Below are 10,352 nucleotides of genomic sequence, written 5' to 3' on the forward strand. Positions count from 1 at the left end.
CTAATTACATACCTCTCCTGGATGAAATAAAGGCCGAAATAAAAAGGGTAAAGAATAGACCCATATCCTGGATAGGGCGAATAAATTTCTGTAAAATGGTCCTACTTCCCAAAATTGTATATAAATTCCAAATGATCCCTATTGCTCTACCAAGATCTATGCTTAACACACTGAAAAAAATAAACATGAATTATATATGGAATTACAAGAAGCACCGAATCTCCTTACAGACTCTGAAACAACCTAAGTCCAAGGGAGGGCTCGCAGTACCGGACATTAAAAAATATTATGAGGCGGTCATAATATCGAGAGTGGTGGAGTGGGCCAGGGTCAACAAAGAAAAAAGGTGGGTCGGTCTGGAGAACACACTATCAAAGGTGAAACTTGAAGCTATAATATGGAATCCCCCCCAATTTAGAGAACTAAGCACGAAAACACATGAGATTACTAAAAATGCACTTAAAGTATGGAACACGGTCTATAAAAAAACAGAGAAGGATTTTAACTCACCCCTTATAGCACTGAAAAATAACGATTATTTCGCACCAGGGAAAACACAAGTGGGGGGAAATTGGATAAAGAAAGACACGGCACAATTAAAGGACATAATTAAAGATGGACACTTGATAACACTTTTAGAACTAAAACAAAAAAAAAGTTTGATGGAAATCAACGAGTGGAGGTATCAACAGCTCAGTCATTTTGTGCAAAAGTTGCCATCTCCACTAAGATCAGGTGACCAGCTAACGGAGATGGAAAAACTATGCTCTATAGAGACCTCTAGGGGCACCATCTCAAAGGTATACAGGATCTTGGTGGAGAATGACGAGCGGGAGATCCCACCATTCATTGAAAAATGGGAAAGGGAACTGGGAATACACCAGGATAGGACCCAACTAAAGAAAATGCTGAAACTGGTACACTCCTCCGCGGTAGATAGCCAAACCGCCGAAATGAACTACAAATGTATCGCTAGATGGTACATAACACCGAACAAATTACATAAATTCAAAGAAGACCAATCAGGACACTGCTGGAGGGGCTGTGAGACCCCAGGAACCATGGCCCACCTTTGGTGGGAATGCCCCAAAATAAAGAGATTCTGGGAGAAGATATTGGAACTTATAGAAGCAATTACAAAGAGTAAAATAAAGAAGGACCCATGGACCATTTTCTTAAACGGAGGGGAAGAAGGGATTAAAAAATACAAGGACTCCCTGGTGCCGCATTTGTTGAACGCGGCAAAAAAGTTAATACCCAGAAAATGGCAAGAGATAGAATGCCCCATGATATGGGAATGGATTGACGCGGTGGAACAAACATACTCGATGGAAGAACTAAGGGAAGGCATTGAAGGGAACAATAAGGGGCAAAGCAAGAAATGGGAGGGATGGAGAGCTTTTAAGAGGTCTTGGAGCTATGTCGAAAATCTAAGGGCTGACACTTGAGATTTCGGAAGATATAGATAAAGAGGCTGAGGGTGGTGAGAGGGAAGACCTGGGGAGGGGAGGGAAGGGGAACAAAAATGGGAAAAGAAGATAGTATATTTTGAACCTTGTTAAAATAAACACATAAAAATTAAAAAAAATAAATAAAATACATCAGGGGTAAATAAAGTTTAGGCGGACAGTATTTCCAAGCTAATCCTAAGATCAAGAACTCAGGAACATGACCTCAAAGAGGAAAGTTTAAAACTCACCTAAGAACTCTCCTCTAAGGCCTCGTACACACGATAGGTTAACCAGAGAACAACAGTCTGATGGACCGTTTTCATCAGTCAAAACCGATCGTGTGTGGGCCCCATAGATTATTTAACCATCGGTTAAAGAAAAGCCAACTTGCTTTAAATTTAACTGATGGATTCCTAACCGATAGTTCAAAACCGATCGTTAGTAGGCACGACCATCGGTTAAAAATCCACGCATGCTCAGAATCAAGTCGACGCATGCTTGGAAACATTGAACTTCATTTTTTTCAGCACGTCGTTGTGTTTTACGTCACCGCGTTCTGACACGATCGGTTATTTAACCGACGGTGTGTGGGCGCGATGGACCATCAGTCAGCTTCATCGGTCAACCGATGACAACGGTCCTTCAGACCGTTCTCATCGGATGGACTGATCGTGTGTACGAGGCTTTAGTGTACCTCTGGTTTGAGAGCTGCTTCAATGAAGTCATTGCACTTGGAACCCTAAGGCCTTACAGAAGGAAAGTATTTTAGATCTAGTTCTTAAAGCTGAGTTCCACCCAAAAGTGGAAATTCGCTTTAAGCACTCCTCGCCCCCTTACTTGCCACATTTGGCATGTAATTTTTTGGGGGGAGAGTGGGGGCTATACTTTAATCAACATCAATATTGGGTTAAAAAAATGAATAAAGTGTGAGCTATGAAATGAAGGGGTAGAGGTGAGAAAGGCCATAAGGGGGTCTGATAGTAATTTGAAAAAATACAGTCAACACTGAGACCATTATCTTCTGTGTCAAATACATTTATTTAATTATATTATTATGTTGCAGAATTACATAGCAAGAATAATAAGAAGGAGGTCCAGTAAAAAGGCATATTTAGTACTCAGGTTACCATACAGCATTTTAGCCATCTTGGAGTAAAGAATTTATGTTGTAGTGTCCAGCACAGTAGGTAGAGCACAAAACAGCTTGCCCAAAACTGTATACTGAAAATCAGAAGGTGACCACAAGCAGAAATTACCCTCATGAAAATCATTTTACCTATTAGACAGTGGTCTCCAGAACTTACCCTGTACAAGAAAGTGGCTTTGGCCTCTCCTGGAAGGTTGGTTGTTGGAAAACAATTCCAGAATGAACCACCAAAACTCCACCTATCAGAATATCACCGGATAGTGAGAAGGTATCCATCGGCCAACCCTGGAGACTGCAGCCAGGGCTAGACTGACCCTCACCCAGCCACTAAAGGAGGAGGAGGAGGACCTGCAGAAGCCCACTCATGATGGAGTCTAGTGATTCGAATATGAACCTTTCCAGATGGTGTTCGGTGAGCTGGTTCTACTGGAAGATAACAAACTTGGAGGTTAGAGTATTATATAACAGTGTCGGAGGTTAGAGTATAGTATAACCGACTAGAAGGTTAGATTATTATATAACAGATTTGAAGGTTAGAGTATAATATCGCAGACTTGGAGGTTCGAGTATTATATAGTCTGATTTGGCTTTTGTCATCCTGATTTTATAAGAAGACTAGCAATATATCAGTATAGTAGAGCTGCAGTGACGTTGTCTGGCTACTGCTTTTAGCACTTTGTAATGACAACTGCCGATCTTTTATATAGGGTGGCATATCTGCAACTATAGCCGCGGTGGACTGGCTGCTGGAAAGAGTGAGCAAAAACAAAACAGGCTTGGAAGGGAACACACCCAAAGAACACCATCAATATCTTTTTTTTATTGTTTTATAATTTTTTTTAACTATAAAAAGCTTTTTCATATATACAAATAAACATCGGGAGCACCTATGACTCTCTTGTTACAGAGATTATACAGTAGGTGTTCTATAGAGGGTTCACAACAATAGTTGACTGGTCTTTTTCTATTTGGAAGTCTTTACTGAGCTAAATAGAGCAGAGTATCCTCTGTGTGTGCAGTTTGAGCTTCAGCTACTGAGCTGTGTAAACATCAGGATATTTTTTCAGTAAATAAAGCTAAACTCCAAGTAGATAAAAAAGATACAAATTAAAGCAACTTAATATTCATTAGGACATCATCAAATGTATATTTGATACAAACAGTATAGGTACCTGAATTTGGCTCATGGCGTCATGCATTCCCTCTACAAAGTGCCAATAAGCAATCAGTTTATGTTCGTGGCCATCTTTTATTTATTTATGTAAAACCTTCATCTCAAATGAAAAAAAAAATCTGTTGCTGTAACTGTTTAGAACGTGTTAGTTGGAGTTGTTTGTTAAGTCCTTCTAAATTTGCCAGTACATCTAATACTACTCTTTCCCTAGATTGGCAATGCTGCTGTCTGTTGCGTCTCCATCCAGACTTGCATAGCTTTAAGACAGGGAGTGGGTTACTGCCCGAATCACCAGAAGAAAATAAGCCTAATAAAGAAAACATAATGGGGCCACCACATCTAAGGATTGGCAAGGTGCAATTTATTTTATTATACCTTCACATTTCAACCTGAAGCCACTGTAGTTTTATAAGCATGTAAAAAAAAATTACACAAACAGTAGGGGATTTTATTTAGTAAAAATCAGCACAAATTATAGATTTTTTTTTTAATATACTTGATACTGTTTTGTCCATTTTTTAGTTCATGAAATTCCAAAAAGCAAAAGGCTGCTAAAAAAAACCCTGCAAAAGATAATTATTTTATATTTACATGAAGTCTATCTCCCCTCTCATTTTTTCTCTATAATTGATATATAATGAATTAAATTGTTGTTTTTAAAAATAATTACAAAATATCTTGGGACAAATCAAGGATATTTGCTTCAATTTTTTTTCAGTATATGAAAACCAAAGGCTTGCAAAATAGTTTTAAAAAAAATGTTTTGAATTGTTTTTGGATAAATTTCAGCTAGAATAGACCTCATCTCTGATTTGTTGAAGTGCTGTCAGTCACCCTGGCACAGGAATGATATAGTGACCCTGACAATAGGGAATCTATTTAGTAAAAATTAGGAAAAATTATGGATTTTTGCTTCAATACACTTTATTTTTTTCAGTATATTTTATGTTTTGTCATTTTTTTTTCAGTTTATGAAAATTAAAATCCAAAAATTTGCTAAAAATTCAAATAGTAAATTGGCGATTTTTTTTAAATCAATTCATCTTGTGTCAAACTCTTTCCCCAGTGTTCTGGAAATAATAGATACCAAGTGAATTAAATTATTGAGAGGACCTAAACATCCGTATATTATTATTATTCAGGATTTATATAGTGCCAATCAGAATAACAAAGAAAAAGCCTGTTAGGTAGATTCATGTACAGATGCCTAAGCTTGCGGCGGAGTAGCTTATCGTGTTTAGGCTACGACGCCGTAAGTTAGCTAGGCAAGTACATGATTCACAATGTACTTGCCTGCTATGTTACGGCGGCGTAGCCTAAAGCAGGCGGGCGTAAGGGCGCCAAATTCAAATGTGTGTAAGGGGGCGTGTTTTATGTCAATAAGGCTTGACCTTACGTTTTTGACTTTTTTTTTTACTGCGCATGCGCCGTGCACCTACATTTCCCAGTGTGCATTGCGGCTAAGTACGCCGCACGGGCCTATTGATTTCGACGTGGACGAAAACAACGTAAATCCTGATTCACGGACGACTTACGCAAACGACGTAAACAATTCGAATTTCGACGCGGGAACGGCGGCCATACTTGACGTTACTATTTCAACTAGGGCCTAGCTCTAGCTTTACGCGGCCTATCTCTTACGTAAGCGGCTTAAAAGTACTGCGTCGGCGTATCTACTAATTTGTATATTCTACGCCCACCGCAATGGAAGCGCCACCTAGCGGCCATCCGAAATATTGCAACCTAAGATAGGACGGCGCAAGCCGTCGTATCTTAGATATGTTTAAGCGTATCTCTGATTGAGAATACACTTAAACATAGGTCGGCGTAGATTCTGAGTTAGGTCGGCGTATCTACTGATACGCCAGCCTAACTCTCTCTGAATCTACCTATGTGTCTTCACCCATAAATGTTCTTTAAGCACATGCCTTTAAGAGACCTCCTTTAAAATTCGCAGCCAGTGGTACATCCCCCCTGTGAAAATCAAAAGTTGATCACCTCAGGAATCAGATAGTTGATGGAGATGCAACACAGGCAGAGGGACCTTTCTCCATATCTGGCGGTCTTGCCCTTAAAATTCAAAGCTTTTGGCAAACGATTATAAAATGGATAAAACACATTACAGAAACAAGAATGGACCTACCGTGTTTCCCCGAAAATAAGACCTACCCCAAAAATAAGACCTAACGTTATTTTCCAGGGGGGCTGCAATATAAGCCCTACCCCGAAAATAAGCCCTAGTTTAAAATGCTTGCAAAATCCTATAATCCACTCTATTACTGTAGTATATAATGTACAATGTGTGTGTTTCTGTAATATAATTGCGGGAAAGAGAGCTCTGGCGGGTCACAGAAGCGCAGAGCGGCGCTATGACGAAGGTATTTGGCCCAATTATATTACAGAAACACACATTGTACATTATATAATACTGTAGATTATAGGATTTTACCAGCATTTTAACTCGGTTCACACTGGGGATTCCTGATGGGGAGGAAGAGAGTGGGGGAGAGAAGACATCACATTACATGGTAAGACCTACCCCGAAAATAAGCCCTACTGTGTCTTTTGTTGCCAAAATTAATATAAGACCCGGGCTTATTTTCGGGGAAACACGGTAGACCCAGCTTGTTGCCTTCTCTTAACAATCTCTCATATAGGAAATACAAGAGATCTCTGGTGAGACATCTACTAAACTCAGCAATAAAGCTCATACCACTAAAATGGAAAACTAGACACACACCATCAATAAAACATTGGTTTCCAAAAACGAACACAATTTATAAAATGGAAGAAACCATCGCTATTAAGAAAGAAACTTCCACACAATTGCATAAAATGTGGAGATCCTGGTACTGGTACCTATTCAAACTACCTGAGGACTACAAAACAATAAGGGCCAGATTCTCATAGATCGGCGTATCTTTGTTCCGGCGTAGCGTATCCTATTTACGCTACGCCTCCGCAACTTAGACGTGCAAGTGCTGTATTCTCAAAGCACTTGCTCCGTAAGTTGCGGCGGCGTAGCGTAAATAGGCTGGCGTAAGCCCGCCTAATTCAAATGTGGAACAGGGGGCGTGTTTTATGTAAATCTTATGTGACCCGACGTGATTGACGTTTTTCATGCGCCGTCCGTGGAATATTCCAGTGTGCATTGCTCCAAAGTACACCGCAAAGGCGGTATTGGTTTCGACGTGAAGGTAAATGACATCCAGCTCCATTCACGGATGACTTACGCAAACGATGTAAAATTTTCAAAATTCGACGCGGGAACGATGTCCATACTTAACATTGGTACGCTGCATCTACGCCTCATATAGCAGGGGTAACTTTACGCTGGGAAAAGCCTAACGTAAACGGCGTATCTGTACTGCTTCGGCAGGGCGTACGTTCGTGAATTCGCGTATCTAGCTGATTTACATATTTTTAGGCGTAAATCAGCGTACACGCCCCTAGCGGCCAGCGTAAATATGCAGTTAAGATCCGACGGCGTAACAGACTTATGCCGGTCGGATCTAATAGAAATCTATGCGTAACTGATTCTAAGAATCAGGCGCATAGATACGACCGCCCAGACACAGAGATACGACGGCGTATCTGGAGATACGCCGTCGTATCTCCTTTGAGAATCTGGCCCTAACTGACTTCTGATAAGACTACAGTCATAGGAATAAACATTATGTACTAATAATCTTTTCTGTTTTAGAAATAATTTACTATTCACTACCATAACATATAATATTCCCCTTTTTCCCCTTCCACTTATAAGAAACATTCTAGGAATCTACTAGAAATCCCAAAACGGGTCGCATATCTATCTTATATAATATTTTAATTGAACCAACACATAAGCTTCCATATATGACACAATGGGAAAAAGAACAGAATTTTTCCTGGGATATCTCAGAACGGTATAACACAATCAATAATATCTCAATAAATACATCTATAGTGGAGTCGAATTATAAAACTCCATTGAAGTGGTATGTGGTTCCTTTAAAAATGGCTTAAATGAATCGACAAATCTCTTCTAAATGCTTTAGAAATTGTGGTCAAGAAGGCTCTATGATACACATCTGGTGGCGATGTCCCAGAGTACGTGAATTTTGGATAAAAATATGTGATTTCATATATGAAGTTACCAAGATAAATATTATTAGGTCCCCTAACATTGCTCTTTTTAAAAAATTTGATATACTGTAAGTTTACCTAAACACACCAAACGCTTAATTTCTTATATGATCTTGACTGCTAGAATATCCATTGCACGTTGTTGGAAACCTAACATAACAATTTAAATATGTTATACAAAAGTTGAACAGGATTATGGTCAACGATAAATTGACTTGTATTTTGAATAAACATCTAACGACATTTGAAAATACATGGCATCCTTGGTTAGATTACTCTTTGTAACGGTCAGGGGTTAAGACCGTTTATGATATTACATTCCACCAACCCAAGACAGCTTATCCGACACTCCACAATCCAGCAGACACGATCCATTGGATTCCCCCCCCCCCCCCCGGAATAACGAGACACAAGCTCTGTTCTCTGGTTCCAAAGGAATGAATTCTTTAATGGTAAACTCAGCTGGTTATATACAGTTAGAAACCAAATCTGGACAATGACTCACTCCACCCACCACATCACACAAAGGGGTGCTAACGAGTCCCCCTCAATCCACATCTTAGACTGACTTTCTGACTCCGCGATAAGCTATTCCCACCTGCTACATAAAACACATTCCTTTAGTAAACATAATTGACATGCTAATCTACTACACCTGAAAGGTCAGACGTCTGACCTTTCAGACTGCTAACACATATCTATCATCAATAGAACTTTCACACAATACAGTGTCATTAGGATACACAATGAAAGGTTCTTGAGAGGCAGACTTAATTAGCACAATAGACAATAGAATGCAATCACAGCAAGCTTTTATCATTACAGCCAGGTAGACCTAATTAGCACCTCAACAGTCTATGTGTCCCCACATGAATGAATACTGTCCTATTGACCTGTTGGGGTCAGAATAAACCACTTGTAATATTTCAAGATATCCTGCAATACATGAATTATCATTATTGTCCCATCTCATGTAATCCGAGATATAATTTCTCAGTCATCCTATGCCCCTATTGGACATAGGACGACCCTAGACACAAGAGTCATTGGTAAAGCTGGCACAGGAGTACCCCGCATCCTTCAGAAGTCTCTGGGTATCATGGGCCATTCCGTTACACTCTTCTTTACACGCAAACGGTTAATAATTGTAACACATAAATGATCTTATCTTTACAAAATTCCTTATTTTTTTTCTACATATTTCTTTTAACATGTGCTTCCTTAAAATACTTCTCTATTTTTTTTTAAATGATTCCTTACAATGTTACTTATTATAACAATCGTATTAATTGTTAAATATTAATTGTATGTCTTTATTAATTATTTTTTAATCTTATTTATTTGATGTATCTCTACTTACTTTCTATTAGGGATACCTTTATATATCTATTGTATTTAAGTATATAATTTTTTTGTTTGCTGTAAAAATGTATTTCTTACACTATGTTAAGAAACCAATAAAAGTTCTTGAACCAGAAACATTCTATCTATCAGAACTATGGTAATCGAAAAACTTAATCTACTGAGTGGATTACCATAAGAACTACGATATTACTGGTACAGATATTCTGAAGACTAAGATGTTCTGCCTCCTTTATAACCTACTTTGATTATAGTATATGCTCTTATATTATTTCTTTACATTTTTTTTTTCAAGATGAAAACTTACATATACATTGTGGGGCAGATCCACATACATTTGCATGGGCGCAGCGTATGTGAGATACGCTACACCGATGTAACTTACTTTGCAAATCTCTGAATCCAGAAAGAATTTGCGCCGTAAGTGACGGCGGCGTAGTCTATCTCTCGCGGCGTAAGGGCGCGGAATTCAAATGCGGCGAGTAGGGGGCGTGTTTCATTTAAATGAAGCTCGTCCCCGCACCGAACGAACTGCGTATTGCCCCGTCCGTCAAAACTCCCAGAGTGCATTGCTCCAAATGACATCGCAAGAACGTCAGTGTTTTCGACGTGAACGTAAATGGCGTCCAGCCCCATTTACGGACGACTTACGCAAACGACGTAGAATATTCAAAATTATACGCGGGAACAACGGCCATACTTAACATTGAGTATGCCACCAAATAGCAGCTTTAACTATACGCCAGAAAAAGCCGACTAGAAACGACGTAACAAAATGCGACGGCCGCTCGTACGTTCGTGGATCGTCGGAAATAGCTAATTTGCATACTTGACGCGGATTACAACGGGGACGCCCCCCAGCGGACGCCGAAAAATTGCATCTAAGATCCGAAGGCGTACGAAGACGTACGCCTGTCGGATCTAACCCAGATGCCGTTGTATCTTGTTTTGAGGATTCAAAACAAAGATACGACGCAGGAATTTTGAAAATACGCCGGCGTATCAGTAGATACGCCGGCGTACTTTCTTTGTGGATCTGCCCCTGTATGCTTCATTTTGCATGCTTCAATTTCTTTATTTTTTTTATTTT

Source organism: Rana temporaria, chromosome 4 (genome assembly GCF_905171775.1).
Source record: "Rana temporaria chromosome 4, aRanTem1.1, whole genome shotgun sequence".
In the NCBI taxonomy this organism is placed as follows: Eukaryota; Metazoa; Chordata; class Amphibia; order Anura; family Ranidae; genus Rana; species Rana temporaria.